This window comes from Euprymna scolopes, chromosome 25 (genome assembly GCF_053919585.1).
Source record: "Euprymna scolopes isolate OS-2025 chromosome 25, ASM5391958v1, whole genome shotgun sequence".
Lineage (NCBI taxonomy): Eukaryota > Metazoa > Mollusca > Cephalopoda > Sepiida > Sepiolidae > Euprymna > Euprymna scolopes.
The window spans coordinates 29,509,167-29,528,395 of NC_136506.1; the positions used below are offsets into that span (position 1 = coordinate 29,509,167).

The 19,229-nt window shown below is 34.9% G+C and overlaps 1 protein-coding gene across 8 annotated transcripts in view; it reads left to right on the forward strand.

The window, feature by feature from the left end:
• The window catches only part of LOC145247308 (uncharacterized), a 537,232-nt gene that overhangs the window by 167,693 nt on the left and 350,310 nt on the right, over positions 1–19,229 (forward strand). The window lies entirely within an intron of this gene.

Genomic DNA, 19,229 nt, shown 5'->3' on the forward strand with positions numbered 1-19,229 from the left:
AATCAGCTTCACAGCATAATCACATCGACACATCAATTCTTGTTAGAACACCAAAGTTAAGTAACATTGAGCCTTGATTAGTACCAGACCCTGTATGTAGGAGGACACTGACATCTTGCTACAAGAACTGCAAAAGTCTAACATCGTCATCTTCCCTGCTGGGGATATACAAGCTTCTAGGAACCATTTGTAAGTGTGAACAAAGCCAATTTAACCTGCCTAGGGTGAGTGGTACTTCAGTTTTTGTGTGTGTGTGAAGGGGAGGTTATGGGAATATTAGTTATCATCTGTTGTAAGGCTTTAGATTTCAACCTCCAGAAGACTGTCACTTAGAACTGATTCTTAACCAATGCCATTACCTGTGATACCTCGTGTCCATGGAGGAGAATTCTAGTATGAATATGAGATAAAAACTACCACTTCTGTTTGAATCTTGATTTTGGCTAGAAAATTCTCAAGTTGGAAAAGATGCGCCTGAAAATGTGTATGGATTATCTCTCTCATACCATTCCCTTTACTGCAACCTCCTACTACCATACTAACAAGCAGTCTGAAAAGTCTTTAAAGTTTATACACATGTCTGAGTAAATTCTTTTTGTTAACTTTGCCATTATCTCTTTGTGCATAATATATGAAAAAGGTTACATTACTTGATACGTTCTGAATATAGGAAGCAAGATTAGAATAATAGTGCGAATAATCTAAATAAAATTTCTACCTTGTTTGATTTACACCAGGTTTTAACAGTATTTGATATTTTAAAATAATTGGTCGGTCATGCAGAACTTTGAATCTCAAGCTGTTAAGAATTGAACCATTTTACAAAGAACAGTAAGGCACTTTTTTCATTACAGTAAACAATTTCATCAAGTTAAGCAACATGTGTGTAGAAAAACTAAATTTGTTTTCAATTGTAGTTGTAAATTGTATTAGTAATATTTGGATTTATTTTTTTAGAGACGAGAATTGATTATTCGTATTATTTGGATTTTTCGGACCACTGTTCTCATCTGGAGTGCTATTTTCACAATGTTTTTGTCGATGTAATCTTCGACTTTTTTAAGTGCATTTTGTCAAACTCGGAAATCTGCACAGAATTTTGAACGGAATCCTTCATTTAATCAAGTAGGGTAGCGTGCTCTCATCAAGTCAGCAATGATTGAGTAGAAGTTGTAAATAATATGCAATGACCCGTGATATAGCAAATAAAATACTTGATAACATTAATTTGTAAAGTTATACTCTTCTGGAGGTTGAAGGTTCAATCCTCAGTGTGGTTAACACTCAAAATACTATTGCAAAATCCAGTCATAATTCTCGAGCACTTGTTGATGTGAAAGTCCCCCACAAAATCTCATATTCACTACAAGATTTGGTTTTAAATCGGGTTTTAATAATTTTTCATGACAAAATACTTTAGTGGAATATTGAAACTAAAAAAGAAATAATTTTTCGCCCAAGGAGAATATTGAAACTAAAAAATAAATAATTTTTCAGCTAAGTAGAATATTGAAACAAAAAAAAATAATTTTTCAGCGAAGTAGAATATTGAAACAAAAAAAAATAATTTTTCAGCGAAGTAGAATATTGAAACAAAAAAAAATAATTTTTCAGCAAAGTAGAATATTGAAACAAAAAAAATTTTTTTTCACCCAAGTAGAATATTGAAACAAAAAAAAATTTTTTTCACCCTAGTAGAATATTGAAAAAAACAAATTTTTTTTTTAACTTGTTGTAGGCAGAAGGATGTTCATTTTTTTTTAAATTTAAATTAAAGATTAAGTAAAATATAATTTAAAAAAATGCAATACAAATTAGAAAAGTATTTCTTGCAAGTTATGAAAATGGTTCAACAAAATGCTTATTATAAACTTTAAAAATGAAGGTACAAGATTTGATTTGAAATTCATCAATGCACATTTATAAACTCTACAAATGAAAATATAAAAATTTAATTTAAATTGAATCTGAAAACTACCTTCGATTTATGTTTGTTAAGTACATTTTGCATTTATAAAATATCTATATATATATAAAAGGCAAATGCAGCGTGCACATTTTTGTATATCTTACAAAGGCTTTTTATGCTGCGGTTCTTGGGGAGGGGGGTTATTACTATCGCTTAGAAGTGTTTATATACCCCCTAGATAATAGTATCTAGGATTTGGGAACGTGCGTCGCGTTTAGATTTATTTACATCGACTTTTATAAAAATCGTGCTATTTCGCTGTGTCACCTGTTTGTCCTGCTTTTTAGTATAAATAAAGTGAAACTAAATTCAAACAGTGCTTGTTCTCGGCCTTCGCAGCGGAACGTCCAGAAGGCAATCAGCTTTTGATCAACGCAGTGGAAAACTTATATCAGACAATTGCTTTCATATGGACACCCCTATTTTTTATGGGGAGCTGGTTTTCGACCCAACATCTTGGGGAAACTAAATCAAAACAAACTTGACTGTAGGATTGATATTTGACCTAATTCACTTTTTAGTTAATTCATCACGTTTTTTTTTTTTTTTTTTTTTTTTTTCCGCTTTCGCCTCAAGGATTTGAGTTCGCCCCCCCCCCTCAAACTTTTTTTTGTTTTTCAAACACCTGGGCACCACCGGACGATTCGTTTTTTTTTTTTTTTTTTTTTTTTTTTAGAACTTTTAACATAGTTTGTTTTTATAATATTCAAACAGGGTCATTACTTCGCTTTGTAATCATTTTACCCCCCTCCCACGCCTCTAAAAACCCGGGCAATGCCGGGTACTCCCGCTAGTCTATATATATAAAAGCAAAAATGTGTGTATGTATGTTCGCTTTTTGTGCATGTCCGCAAAAGGATTTTTTTCGGCGGCTTCTTGAAGCCGTCGCTCATTTTTTAAACTTTTTATATCACATCGAAATCATAATATCTACGAGTTACGAAGGGAGGTCGCCCATCTATTTAATTTGCCCGACTTTGAAACGTTAAATATTCGACATTTTGGGATCGCCGCATATTGCTTTCGTTTTTCGGTATGAAAAAAAACGAAACTCGATTCGAATTTCTGGCCCACGGCCAGTGGTCTCTATAAAGCGATGTAACGTTTGGTCAATGTTGGCTTACCGTCGTCATATCAGATGGTTGCTTTCATTTCTAGATGAGACACTCCACTAATAAACGGGGGAGCTGGTTTTCCCCAAAGTTAGGTAAAAGCAAACAAACCAGGTTATTGACCTCATTAAAAAACTGTCCCGCAGAAAATGTTAACTGCTGAATAGCTATTGCTTACGTCGTCGTCGTAACATTCGCACAAAATGTTAACTCTACGACTTCCACTTGACGCCATTAAGTGCGGGCGCCTGTCAATTCTCTTCTTACTTAATTCAAACATCTTTCAGTAACTCATTCTGGCTGGCCGAGCGGTTAATGTGTCATGTTTTTTGTTTTTTTTTTACATTTTATTTTCCAACTTCCCCTCAGTGCTTCGGGTTCGATCCTACCAACTTACCAAAACTTTTTTTAACCCCCCCCCCGTTTCTTTTTTATTTAAGTGCACGCACACCTTGTAACACCCGGGCAACGCCAGGTACTCCCTGCTAGTTACTAATAAAAAGAAAAATTACAAGACTTTCATTTGGCACCTTCTGACGTTTTCCATAAACCGACTGGATAATTCTGACGATATCATAGTCCTAATACTGCATTAGTACCAAGAAATCAATTTTAACTCTTATGATACGAGTTACCATATATGTTAAATTATATTCTGCCAATAAAATGCTACATGTAAAAATGAAATGATAGAAAATGTCCAATGATTTGAAAAGATCAAGAATTCCTAATCTGCAACCTTTTTTTTTTTTCAAATATTTTTATTTGATTTTTTTTTTTTTTTAAATATTTTTATTTGATTTTTTTTTTTTTAAATATTTTTATTTGATTTTTTTTTTTTAATATTTTTATTTGATTTTTTTTTAAATATTTTTATTTGATTTTTTTTTCAAATATTTTTATTTGATTTTTTTTTCAAATATTTTTATTTGATTTTTTTTTTTCAAATATTTTTATTTGATTTTTTTTAAAAATATTTTTATTTGATTTTTTTTTTAAATATTTTTATTTGATTTTTTTTTAAATATTTTTATTTGATTTTTTAAAAAATATTTTTATTTGATTTTTTTAAAAAATATTTTTATTTGATTTTTTTTTTTTTAGTTTATTTTCATTTTATATGCAGTAAACAATTTTCTTGTTTTTTGTGATGATTTATTTTATTTTTTTTAAAAATATTCTTTGACGTTTGTATCATTCAAGCTTAGCTGTTATTCTCAAAACGTTTCGGCCGATGTAACCTCCAAATTTCTTTATGTATATCATGTGGAACTTGGGAATCCACACAAAATTTCAAATGGAACCCTTTATTTGATCCGCAGGGGTAACATGCTTTCATTCGGTCAGCCATGACCGGGTGGAAATCTTAAATAATTTGATGTCGTATTCTTAGTATTTTGGGTAGCAGGACAAAGTCAAAACAAAAGTAAGGCGCCTCCTTCTCTCCACTAGTCTGTGGGAGACCCTTGGGGATGGTCAAGAACCCACTTAGCCCTCCGATCAGGGTAAGATGAGGTTATGAAAAAGCAGGTGACTGATGTAATACAGATGCAAACAGAAATAATTCTGTTCATGGTTTCGTGTTTCGTTTTGCTGAGCAGAAGATACCTCTGGGTACAATAATCAGGACAATCGCCCAGTATTGGCACTGCTCGGACAGAAAGAAACTGCAACCTACTGTCTGCACAACTACAAAGAAAGCTATAGCGATACATAAGGGTCTTTATTCGAGAAACAGCGTGAATAGGGTTCTGGATTACCATGATACACAATTGGCACCTGATCATCATCGAACTACTCTCCGACAACCAGCAAAGAATAATGAGAGGGATCGTGGGTTAAAGAAGCAGAGGATGACAGTGAGAAACATACGTTGACAGTCTGAATACCTGGACAACATAAAAAATCATGAGCAACAATGAATTCATGGATGCCTCGGGGAAGAGAGATAGATGGTGTGCCATAGCCGTCAATGCCTGAACCTGAATGAATGAATGAATGAGGAATAAAACTTCAACTTCTAGAATGTCATTTAGAACTGAATTTTATTTGGTATTTTATCTTCTATGCCACGGATCCCTAGTTTGACGAGATACACTTGAAGTAGGTCGGAGGTTACATCGGCCGAAACATTGTGAGAATATCACTCAAGATGAGAACAGTAGTCTGAACAATCCAAATTATCAGTCTTCATCTCCAAACTTCAGAAACGAAATTCTTTGACGTATTTGCACGGATTATTATTTTTTTGTTTTATTTTATTTTTGATTAAATTCTGTTTGTTTATTTTTTTATTTGTTTTCTTTATTCTTTTTTACAATCTATGCTGTTATTTTTTGTTTTGTTTCGTTTGAACTCCGTTGATGATCACATGTTTTTTGTCTGCTGTGATTTGAGTTAAAGCTGTTGGAAAAAAGTCAGATTCTGAACCAATGAGATGATCCATTTTCCCCGGCAGACAGTGTGGAACAATTGATGACAGTTTGTAGCTCGAGCAGATCGGGAGATCTTTAGCTGACCCGAAATGAACTGACCTCCAGTGACTAGCAGTGATGTTTAGCAAAATAGAAAGAAAGTCTTATTCTAACATTGAATAAACACGTTTTGGTCGACGTAACCTCCGACCTTCTTCAGGTGTATGTTGTCGAACTCGGGGAATCTGGACGAAATTTTGAATGGAATCCATGCAAGAACCTTTGGTGCAGTAGTTAGAGTACTTGGAAAAATCAGTTGTAAAAGTGACTTTCTCCATAAGGTTGAAAGTTCAATTCTCAGTGTGGGCGACTGAAAAATACAATTGAAAATTACTTGGGACCTCTCTCAAATGATGGCTGATGGAATGAGAGCATGTTACCCCCGTGAAGTAAATTTCGTTCAAAATTCCGTCCAGATTCCTGAGTTTGACAGAAACATTCCAAAGTTTGACAAGATACACCTAAAGAAGGTTGGAAGTTACATCAACCGAAACGTTGTGAAAGATGACGCTGAATATAATAACAGTAGTGCGAAGAATCCAAATAATATGAATGACCAATCCTCATCTCAAAAATTCAGAAACGTAATTTAATAACAACTTTATTGGTTAATAAGTATGGAGAAACGGTTGGTCCTGAGAAAACGACAAAAGATTCGACAGTTCTGTAGGAAGGTAAGAGTTCATGTGTGCACCATATTGAAGTCTGGATCCGACGATAACCATGCTGGATTATTTATCTCCTCATCTTTAGTCAAACTGTGGGTCAAAGACCCGGTGGGTTCTTTTGCGTTCTAAGAGAGTAGTTGAGAATAGGTCCGTGCTGCCTGAAGATGTTAGTCAGAGAGAGAGAGAGAGAGAGAGAGAGAGAGAGAGAGAGAGAGAGATGCCATGGTTTAACCTTTGTGTTCATCTCCCCAGAGATATGGCATCTGATTAGGTCAACCCAAAGATAAGTTGATTGCTAGCACCAATTGACACGGAATTTGCAAACCAAAGTGTTATATAGTGGATTTCGATATAAGCAAAATAATAAATATGAGGTTGAATAATTAATCAAACGGGTTGGGTAACAATGAAGTTTAATACAAAACAAAAATATAGTCCAATGAAGGTTCATCCATTTTTCTTAATTACACCTTGTCTCGGCAGCCGAGTTTAACGCATATCTTATTTTTCTGTTATTAATATTATTGGAATTCTTTCCTCTTTTCCTTGTACCTATTTGTGAATTATCCCATGGATTTCAGCCATTTGGATTATTTTGGACCATCTTCCAATTACGCGATTTCCTTGGGTTTTACTTGTGCGAATGGAAATTTAACTAACTTTCTTGGATTTACATTTTTGGATTTTACCGTCATTGGATACTTTACCTTTCACCAGACTATCCATTCATGTGAAATCACCTTTTTCTCCACCCTATTCCCTCTGTTTCACTTTATTTGTTATCAAGTAATATCTTTGACTTACTTGCAGTTTCATCAAATACTTTTGCAAGTAAAATCCGATCCCGCATTTTGCTAATTCCTACCCTCTGATGAGAAGGAAAGTACTTCTTCGAAACTCTGCGGATTAAGGACTATCCACTTATTTAGTGTTTCCTTTTCAAATTAAATGTTTTTAACTCTTTTTCAAAGTGTTTTTTAAACATGTTTTATTAACTATTTGCTCTTATATATATATATATATATATATATATATATATATATATATATATATATATATATATATATATATATATATGTGTGTGTGTCAGTGGTTAAGTGTAGAAGACTTTTTTACTGCCATCGCGCATGGAGTTCCTTTCTTTCTTTTTCACTGTCTGTATGTCAACTCTTCCTTTTCTATTTTTATTTCAGTCATTGAATAAGAATAGAAGAAATGTTTGTGAATAGAAAACCACTGCACACAACAGCGTTGGGGGGGGGGGTCGAAAGAAAGATGCACATGGCTTCTCAACCGAATGGACGCTGTTTTTAATCTTAAGAAAAAATTTGTAGCAGTTATGGATTGTGTGCATGTGATCATCGTCTGAATAACTAAATTTACATTTCATCTATCGTATGATATGAAGGGCAGTTGTCTATGTATTTGTGTATGTGTATGTGTGTCCAGCTAAAAATAAAAAATTGCAGAAAGATAATAAAATAATAATAAAATAAATAATAAAATAATAAAATAATAATAAAATAATAAGTCGATAATATAAAAATATATATGTCGATAATAAAAAAATGTTAGTCGATAATAAAAAATGTTAGTCGATAAAAAAAATAAGTCGATAATAAAATAATAATAAAATAAATAATAAAATAAATAATAAAATAATAATAAAATAAATAATAAAATAATAATAAAATAAATAATAAATAAATAATAAAATAATAATAAAATGAATGATAAAATAATAATAAAATAAATAATAAAATAATATAAAAATATATATGTCGATGATAAAAAAAAATGGTAGTCGATAAAAAAAATAAGTCGATAATAAAATAATAATAAAATAAATAATGAAATAATAATTGGCATTATACTGGATCTAAAATTTAGGGGGAAAAATCCATTCTTTGACCTTTATGCTTTTATGGTTTTATAACAAAGGGAAGTAACTCTGATATTTTTATCATGTAGTTGCTTTTATATTGACATTTAGATAGAGAAAAAGAGCTAGAAGTTTTGATAGAAATATGTGACATTTCTGCACCAAGTAATACCGAGTAACCCTGCTAGTCTGTTATAAAAATTGCTTTAAAAATATTTTATTGAAAAAAAAAAAAAAAAAACTCCAGTGAACAAAACGGGATTGATGTTAAGGTTATGCTTGTATCCTAACTCATATCGAACTGTGAACGAAACCTAGCCTTTAACTGAGGATTTTACTATTTTTGTATGACAAATTTAGGCATGATAACTGCTCCTGCTGGTTCTTTTTTCTTTTCTTTTCTTTTCTTTCTTTTTTGACATTTATATATATTTTTAAAATATTTCCCCTAAGTTGGAAAAATAATTTTTTTTTTTTGAAAGATCTTTAATAGAAAATAAAAACAAAAACAAGTCATGCCAGTTTGTATAAATTAAAATCGATTGCTTCTTATTCAATTTCTTTGTACTTGCTTAAAAAAATCAAGAGTTTATTTTTGGCGAATATCTTTTGAGTTTTTGCTATAAAATGAACTCTATCCCATATAATTTTTATGGCTGAGTATTGTGATTAAACTCGTTTTGTTGTTTACATGTCACAATTGCATGATTATAGAACCAACAGCAACCAGTGGTCGTACCTGGTTGTCTGCCGTCACAATTGCTGAAATGATGTGTCTAAGTTACACGAATATAGAATCAACAGTAACAGTTGTCATGCTTTTGTCGGGCCTAAATTTGTCCTACATAAATAGTAAAGCTGCTTTAACTGTATTGGGAACGCACCCCTATTACTAGGAATAATGAACTATTCCATGATGTCACTTCCGTCCATGACATCACTTCCGGTAATGGAAAGCGGCTTACGAAAGAGTCGGTAACAGACACGCGAAGCGGATGGTCGTTCTCAGCTAGTCCTGCAAAGATATTGTTCGATTTCCACTTTTATGTATTTTTGTTAATACATATTTATTTAAGAAAGAAAGAAAAAGATTATAAAAAAAGAACGTGTGCACAAACTGGGAATCACGTAAGGGAAGGGCAGAGATGGACGCATTATGCAAGGTGGCTGATAACGATAGGAAAAGACCTGTGAATAAATCTTGGTTGTTTCACTAAAAAAATAGTGAGTGAAGTTATTCCTTTCTTGTGTTCCTTGCGACGGAGTCTACAACGTACTGGGTCCTTATATAATGACAACTTAACAGTGATCTTGCAATGGAACCTTAAACGCGACACACTGATGTGCACACTGCTTTGTAAGAAGACGCAGTAAAAGCAAAGCGATCTTTTTTAAGCAAGGGTCACCACTTATCAAGGCCTAAGAGCCACTCGAGGAAAAAAGAAAAAGAAAAGTAGAACTGAGTCTTAGGCTAACCATGAACCTGATGAACCAATTACTAGTCTTTCCCTCTTAGACATCATCAAAGAAAGGCTCTTTAATCTGTCAGATTGCATACTGTCTACTTAGCTCCAACCCCTATCCCATCACCACAGTGTAGTATTCCTGTGAGGTTTTATAAGTACTTCAATATAATGCTCTCTGACGAACTTGCTAGTCTGCTGCCCCTCAACATAAATACACGTGATCAACCTGACAGCTAAATATCATCCCTTCACTGAAAACGACAATGTTGTAGTTGGCTGATAATTGCTTCATTAATTTAAGTATTTTCTTTCACGGATAGGTAGCTCTGGAAAAGAAACCTTACCCGTGGCAGTTTCACTTAGTTTCAGGTAGGGAGAAAGGGGAATTGATAGCGATTGTAGATAAACGAGCTTTAGTTAAGAATTTTTTACAAGGGAGAAACATAGATTGGGTCTCAGCTGAGCAGCTACCATAAAAATAACGATATATCAGAGAAAACCCCAATAACCTCTCTTCTGTGAGAAACAAGCTGTAAGAAAAAAAAAAAAAAGAGGACATTCCCACTAGATTTTGAAGTCGATTTTTTACTCTGTCAAGGCAGGAAATATGTGGTAATGGTACTTCATCTTTGTCAACTGTTATCATATCCAGTTTTCTAACTTGGATGAGTTTGTTCATTTTTACTTTTATGCTTGAAACACTTATTTAGTTTTTTGATTGTGCTTTTTTTATCTTTGTATATTTTTTAGATGAGGATTGATAATTTGGATTATTTGGACTACAATTCACATCTTGAGTATTATTCTCACAACGTTTCAGTTTTTGTAACCTCCGACCTTGATCCTTTGCATAACAAATAAATTATGAGGAAAAATTCAGTTCTACATGAAATTTTCTGGAGGTTGAAGGTTCAATCCTCAGTGCAGGTGATATTAAGAATACGATTGTGAATGACTTAAGTCATGGTTGATGGAATGAGAGCATGATACTTCTGACTGTCTTCAGGTGTATTTTGTTGAACTCAGGGAATCTTTCTGTCGAACTTGAGAATCTTTCTGCCAAACTTGGGAATCTTTCTACCAAACTTGGGAATCTTTCTGCCAAACTCTGGAATCTTTCTACCAAACTCTGGAATCTTTCTGCCAAACTCTGGAATCTTTCTGCCAAACTCTGGAATCTTTCTGCCAAACTCTGGAATCTTTCTACCAAACTCTGGAATCTTTCTGCCAAACTCTGGAATCTTTCTGCCAAACTCTGGAATCTTTCTACCAAACTCTGGAATCTTTCTACCAAATTTGGGAATCTTTCTGCCAAACTCTGGAATCTTTCTACCAAACTCTGGAATCTTTCTGCCAAACTCTGGAATCTTTCTGCCAAACTCTGGAATCTTTCTGCCAAACTCTGGAATCTTTCTACCAAACTCTGGAATCTTTCTGCCAAACTCTGGAATCTTTCTGCCAAACTCTGGAATCTTTCTACCAAACTCTGGAATCTTTCTGCCAAACTCTGGAATCTTTCTGCCAAACTCTGGAATCTTTCTACCAAACTCTGGAATCTTTCTGCCAAACTCTGGAATCTTTCTACCAAACTCTGGAATCTTTCTACCAAACTCTGGAATCTTTCTACCAAACTCTGGAATCTTTCTGCCAAACTCTGGAATCTTTCTGCCAAACTCTGGAATCTTTCTGCCAAACTCTGGAATCTTTCTACCAAACTCTGGAATCTTTCTGCCAAACTCTGGAATCTTTCTGCCAAACTCTGGAATCTTTCTACCAAACTCTGGAATCTTTCTGCCAAACTCTGGAATCTTTCTGCCAAACTCTGGAATCTTTCTACCAAACTCTGGTATCTTTCTGCCAAACTCGGGAATCTGTACAGACTTTTGGAGGAAACTCTTTATTTAATCCTAGGGGGTAGCATGCTCTGTAAGTAGAGGTCTTAAGTAATTCACAATTGTATTTTGACTCTCCCCCTTCACTGAGGCTTGAACCATTAACCTCCAGAAGAGTGTAACTTTACAACTAAATTTTACCAAGTATCCATTATATTACAAGTCATGGCAGATGAAACAAGAGTGTGCTACCCCCGTGGATTAAATAAAGGGTTCCATTTGAAATTCACTGCAGATTCCTGAGTTTGACAGATTCCCAAATTTGATAGAAAGAGTCCAGAATTTGACAAGATGCACCTGAAGAAGGTCGGAGGTTACATTGGCCAAAATGTTGTGAAAATAGCATTCAAGATGAGAACTGTAGTCTGAATAATCCAAATAATCCAAACTATGCTGTTTTATTTACTAAAAGAGTGGCATCTCTCTAGATTTGGCAACAGTAATCTATCTTAGGACATGTTTAACTCCTTTTTGTTTATTATCATGTCTAGTTTCCTGGCTTAGATATGTATGCCCATTTGTACCTCCATGTCCAAGTACTTTATTAACATTGTGCCATTTAATTTAGTAAAGTTTTAGTTTGTTAACATTGTGCCATTTAATTTAGTAAAGTTTTAGTTTGTTAACATTGTGCCATTTAATTTAGTAAAGTTTTAGTTTGTTAACATTGTGCCATTTAATTTAGTAAAGTTTTAGTTTGTTAACATTGTGCCATTTAATTTAGTAAAGTTAATATTAAAGTTAAAAGCAAAAAATTGACCAAACAGACAAGGTGAAAATGTTTTGGTGTAAAAGAGTAAAAAAAAAAAAAGAGTGCCATTTTGTGGTTCGAATTATTAATCATTTTAAAAACTCCCTCTCCCTTGTACCCGACTGTCATTAAGAACCCTTACAATAGAATGAAAACGTCTACCTACCACTATTCACACCTTGTCAATTTTACAAGGAAGCCTTGAAATATTGTCATTCCCGACGGTTTAACCAGCTGCACTTTTCATGGCCGCCACTGTCTGCATCAAACTCTGTCCTCGATTTAAATATTTTCCACTTTTACAATATTTTTTCTTTTTCGGTTTATTTTCCCTTTGTTCTTTTCCAAAATGGAATTATTGTTAAATCATTCCACACCGAGCAAACATGTTTTAATAACACATTTAATTATTTTAAATCGGTATTTTATATTTTCACTGGGCAACGCCGGGACGCGGGCTCTGCTAGTATTCAATACTTAACAGCTGATTAAAATAGATAAGGTGAAAATATTTCGGTATGAAAGAGTGAATAAATGATTAATATTTCATCAGTTTCAAGTGTGCAATCTTGTGGTTCTGATTATTCCTTGGTTTCATTTTGCTCCAAGGAAGACCTCCCCCATTCCAAAGCCTCATAAAGAACCCCTATAGTAGAATGAAAATGTCTGCCTGCACCATATATACATGGTCAATCTTGTAAGGAAACCTTGAAATATCGCCATTGGTGATTGTTTAAAATGGTCTTCCCTCTCCACCATTGTCGTGATGGAAACGATCATTATGGCTGACATGTAAGTTGAGCTTTCTCTCGTCCCTCCTTTTATTTCTCCTTTTCTCTCTCCCTCCCACCCTTCCCTTTCTCTTTCATTCTCTCTCTCTCTTCATTTGTATCCCTCTTTTTTCTCTCCCTTCTCTCTTATTTCTCTCTTCCTCATTTCTCTCTCTCTCTCACTCATTTTCTCTTTCTCTCTCTCTATCTATTGAAGTTACCCCCCCCCGTCATTGTGGCTAACATGTAAGTTGAGTGCTTCTTTTCCCTTGTTTCCCTCTCCTCCGCTCTCCCCCTCCCTCCCACCCTTCCCTTTCTCTTTCACTCTCTCTTCATTTCTATCCCTCTTTTTTTCTCTCCCCTCTTTCTCATTTCTCTCTCACCCTTTCTCTTTCTCATTTCTCTCTCTCTCTCTCTCATTTTCACTTTCTCCCTCTCTATCTATTGAAGTTACCCTCGTCATTGTGGCTGACATGTAAGTTGAGTGCGTCCTTTCCCTTGTTCTCCCTCTCCCTCCCTCTCTTCCATCCTTTTTTCCATCTCTTCACTCTTTTTTTCTACAGGGTAAAACGATAAATTTTTCGCCCTAAAGAAAACAACACTACAGCTTTATTTTTAAACTTTTATTGAAAAAGAATCAATTCAGATAACTTGATTATGTAGTAGAGCTGACATTATTCAATGTAACCGCCTTCAGCCTCAATCAACACATCGATACGGCAACGGAACTGGGAGCATGCTTTTTCTACAAGCGCTATGGGAGGTCATGTTGGTGATGTTCTCGATGTATGACGAAACGAAGTATTCCAGCAGGTTCAGGTTGGGGGGTGGAGGGGAGTCAGTAAGAGAAGGTAAAAGTCATAGCACTCCTTTCTCACTCTTCTGAAGTCAAGCCTGGGTCGCTTTGGACTTGTAGGCCAGCATTGAGTTTTGCTGTCACACCCAGAGTCTGTCAGCGACCACCTGATTGCAATATTGTAAAATCGGCAAATATTTAAATCGCTGGTAGAGTTAGAAGCGGGTGAGAACAATAAAATGCAATTCGATTTAATTCTTTCCAGATAATGCTTCAACAGAGTCAGAATTATTGTCAAATGGCCATCTTCTTTAAAAAGAAGAGATCCAACTTTATATTTGTTTCTTTCTGTCTTTTCTTCTCCCCCTCATTTTTCTCTCTGTATATATATCTTTCTCTCTTTTTATCTTTCTCACTCTGACCATATCCCTCTCTCTCTTTATCTTTCTTTCTGTCTCTCTTTATTTCACTCTCTCTTTCTTTTAATTAATATATCACTCTCTTCGTCTTTTCCTTCATCTCTTTCTCTCTCACTATTTCACCCCCCCTCTCTTTCTCTCTCTCTCTTGGAAAGTTCGGAGTATTAGATTTTAAATGAAGATACAGGTCTAAAAGGCTGTAGTACTCACAACACTCTCGTATGGCTCCGAGTCCTTGGATACTGAACAAAAGACAAATTCAACAGTTGGGTGTTTTCCACAAAAGTTGCCTTCGAAAAATTTGTGAAGTTAGTTTAAGTGACAGGATTGCAAATGCTTACTTTTTCACCATGTGCGACATTAATGGTATTGAATCCTTTCTCATGAAATCACAGCAGCGCTGGACTGGCCATGTGTTGTGTATGCAAGAGGAAAGAATTCCAAAAATGTTGATGTACAGTCAATTTGACAGTGGTCACCGGTCAGTAGGCCGGCTATTAATTAAGTACAACGAAAATTAAAAAGCAATCTCAGCTGCTGAAATAAACCTCGATGCCCTCGAAGATTCTGTGATGGATGGAGGTTTACATGCTTCTATGGCATTATAAAAGATGCAGCATCAAACATTATCAAACTGGATCAAACTAGGGAAAGAAATAAAGGATTGCTCGTCGTCCCAACCATGTACTCCAACAATCCATACTCTTGCACAATTTGTGCATTTCTTTGTAGATCATTAGCCGGTCTGAAATGTCATCTGCGACTCGCACACAAGGTTGAATAGACAAAGTTGTAAGAACATCATATGTCGAAATTAATGCGAGAGTCCATGATATATATGCATGTGTAGGTCCTGGGTGGGCCTTTAAAAACATTCAGTAAGTGAGGCCCCATTTGGGATCTGTGAGTAATATGGAGTTGCCCTTTAGTTACCATTGCTTCTAGGTCTACTTTGGTCCATAGTGGTAATAACTGTTGGAGCATCTGGTGCTACTAGATCAGGCTGTCTGAAGATACTGGCTTGCTGACCTAAAATTCACCAAACATTGATGTGATTGCTTTTTTTTTTTTCCATTCGCAAACCTCGATCATTTACCCAAATCAAAAATTTTCTTCTACAAAACAATCAAACCAAACACCACGACTAAATATTTGAAAATGTAACGAACTTGAAAAACAAAAACTTTCACTGAAATGACTGGATTCAGCATTAAATAACCTGAAAAGGGTTGATATGCCGTAAAACAAAACAAACGAAACTCCATAAATAAATATCTAGACATATCAAGAACTTCAAACATAAACCTTTTGCCAAAATTACTGGATTCAGCATTATGTAACTCCAAAACAACTCCTCAATGAGGTGAATTGCTTCAAGTACCTATGTTCAGCATCACTGCGACTGGACATGGGGATGCAGATATTAATAGCTGCATTGCTAGTACCTGCCTCGTCTTCTGCTACCTTCATTCCTGTTTGTGGTCCAGACAGGAAATCAAGCTATCCACAAATGTCGGCGTCTACCAAGCACTCGTCCGCACCATCCTCCTCTGTGGTTGTAAGTCTTGGCCAATGAGAGCTGCTGATCTTCGCAGACTAAAGGTTTTTGATCATTTCTATCTGCATCACATTCTGCGTGTGCGCTGGCAACACTGCCTGCCAAATGCGGTGGTCCTAGTGTTGTGCCACATTATTTCCCTCCAGCAGGTTCTTCTCATGAAACGCCTGTGCTGGGCTAGTCATGCCCCCTACTGTCAATGACGTTATCTCATCAGAGAAGCCATCGATCCTGTTCCTCCTCGAAATTGGAAGAAGTAATGTGATAGCCAGCTAAAGAATGGTTAAGCAAGATACCAAACCAATTTTGGATCCGACAATCTATGTTCGTTGTTGGAACCGTGACTGGCTGTTGATAGTGTTAACGTTGGCGATGGATAGCTGGGCTTCATCAGCTTTCATTGAAAGGAACCAGTTTAACCGATCTGGGGTGAATGCCCCTCATTACAAGAAAAGGCGGTGATATACTGTAAAGAAAAACAACCTATATGTGTGAAACGCAGCTGATACGATTTGGTATCGCTTTTATATTGACTTTCTTCACATTGTTTCCTTCTTAAAAACTGAGAATTTACCTAATTTGATTTGCATTCTTAGTGAATTTAGTTGAATTTTCGACAGTAAAATATTCTCATAAAATGTTTATTTTTTTTGTTGTTTTTTTTTTTAAGATATAAACTTTATTTGGCATTTATTATGCTAAACCAATCCTTACTTTTTATTATTTAATTATCTTAGATTTGCAAAATGTGAATCTTTATATCCCACCAATAGCTGATTGATGTCATTAAACGTGACACCACCTTCAAGAAATAAATAACTTCCGCCAGTGTCCATCCTAAATGTATGTAGTAGATAAATAGCAATCATTTAAAAAAAAAAAAAAAAAAAAAAAAAAAAAAAGATAAAGGAATACCAAACAAAAAACAAAAAAGAACAAAAAGAATTTCTCTGTCTCAACCAAAAGTTGGTTATTACTAGAGCTATGACAACAAAATATTCTTATCACTGTTTGGACTCTCGAGTATATATCCGACACGGTTAATCAACCGAGAACCACATCACTCTATATAAAGGCATATAAGATATCAACGGATACGCACTCGAGAGTCAAAACAATGAAAAGAAATACTCCCATGCTCATCAAGTTTCAGGGACAACCTTTGACCTAAGAGTTTAGTTTTAAGTCAATAAAAAACAACTCCATTCTCATTGGACAAATTAATTTGTGTGTTCACTGCAACAGGCCGAGATCATCCCACACATTATGTCGGTCAAAATTCTAAACAGGCATTAAACTTAATATGATGATGTGTACAATGTAGTTGTCCAGTTAGGTTTACTCACGACTGGTCAACAATGTCTGAATAAAATAAGATATACGGCTAATAAACTGAGAAGTGGCTGCCAACAGATGATAGATACAAACGTTGACTAATACCACTGGCATATGGCTCTATAGCACCAATTCCACTAAAGAGTTTTTGGGCAACCTTCATACAATTTCTGATCCAAGATCTAAGGTAAACAATGCCAAGAGTAAAATCAAGACAAAACGTTGTACGTGAGAATTTAATATTACCCATAATCGTTTCTATATATACTAGCAGTTCAGCCCGGCTTTGTTCGGGTCCTATGTACTGTTCATAACTTGCCCTACGTGTGAATACACTTTATGTAATATTTTTAATGTTTAGACCAAAATTTGTCTAAATTTGTAGAGGTCAGTTTTTTTTAACTTTGACCTCAATGTTGACCTCTTAAGATTTATTATTTTGGTCTCAAATCAAAATACAAAGTTTTTCCTACATCTCAAATTTCAAATCTTTTGTCCCCAAATTGGCAGAGGAGTTTGGTAGAATCTGCAAAGGTCAACTCTTTCAACTTTGACCTTTTGGCAGCCAAATTTTCGCCTCAAAACTGATTAAAATGATTGCTGCATATCTGAATACCCTTTATGTAAAATTTCAAATGTTTAGACCAGAAATTGGCTGAGTAATTTGATAGAGATCACAGAGGTCAATTTTTTAAAAACTTTGGCCCCTTAACATTTATTGTTTTGGGCTCAAATCAAGTTAAAAAGTTTGATCCATGTCCAAGTAACCTACATCTAAAATTTCAAGTGTTTAGACCCAAAATTGGCAGAGGAATTTGGTAGAATTTTCAAAGGTCGAATCATTGAACTTTGACCCCTTCACAGCTAAATTCCTGGCCGATAACCAAATACCCCTTATGTCAAATCTCGAGTCTGTAGACTGAAAATTGATAGAGTAGTTTGGTAGGGAAATGTACACACACACACAAACACACACACAGACCATTTCACTTTTATAGATTTGTAGATTACTCAAAAAGTTGAAGAGAAAACGGGAGTGGTACCATTAGAAGAGCAACCCTTTGTGCTTCAGAATTTATTTTTCTACGCAGCTACCACCATTCTTAATGCACTTTTATCAGGATTTAACTGATACATATTTGCTTCTGACTCACGTCTATGACAGAGGGTTGCTTTCTTAGTCTCACACTGTCAATATCTGCAACAGAAAGATGAAACTCCCAGGTCACTAATGCATAAGTTCAGTCATCATAAAAACTAGGAAGCATTACTTTTGGAATGCTCCTCGTATTTGCGTGATAATAAATTTTTTAAAATGTTATCTCTCTTTCATGTATCTCAGTCGTCTCTGTCTGTCCGTCTGTCTGTCTGTCTCTCTCTCTGTCTCTCTTTCTCTTTGTATATGTGTATGTTATCCTTCCTTTCTTATCTCTCTACCTCTTAAATTCTGATGAAATATGTTAATTAATAACAACTTCAAATTCTGCCAATCTTAGTACTTCGCAGATTGTTTTGACCACACAACTAACTCCTTCTTAGAAGGTAAAGCCTGGGATAGTCAACATCCTAGGAGTGTACAGAAGTGACTCACCCCGACAGCAACAAAGCCACTGTTGAACTGAGTGTATCATAATTCAATAATACAGCATGAAAATCGTTAAACATTGAAATTGTATGTATTTACTTAATAATAATTAAATAAACTAACCTCTTTCTAAGGGGAAGGTAAAGCTTGGGTGGGTGAACCCTCTAGGACCGCACAGAAGCATGATTCATTCCAACAGCAACAAAGCCACTGTCAAACTGAGTGCATCATAATTTTATAATACAGCATAGAAATTGTAAACATTGAAAATGTGTGTATTTGCTTAATAATAATAAGCAATAAACTAATCTCTTCCCAGGGAGAAGATAAAGCTTAGGAGGTTGGACCTACCGCATCCTGACAGCATGAAAGCGACTGTCGGATTGATTTGTAACATAATTCTTCATCTGTTTAAGTTGAAGAATACGCAGTTTTGACACTATGATAATTCAAAGACTCTTAAGAAACTCTTTTTCTGCAAATACTAACAGAAGGACACAATGCAGTGATTGTCTGGGGAAAATTGATTGAACCATTATGTTTGGAATTCTT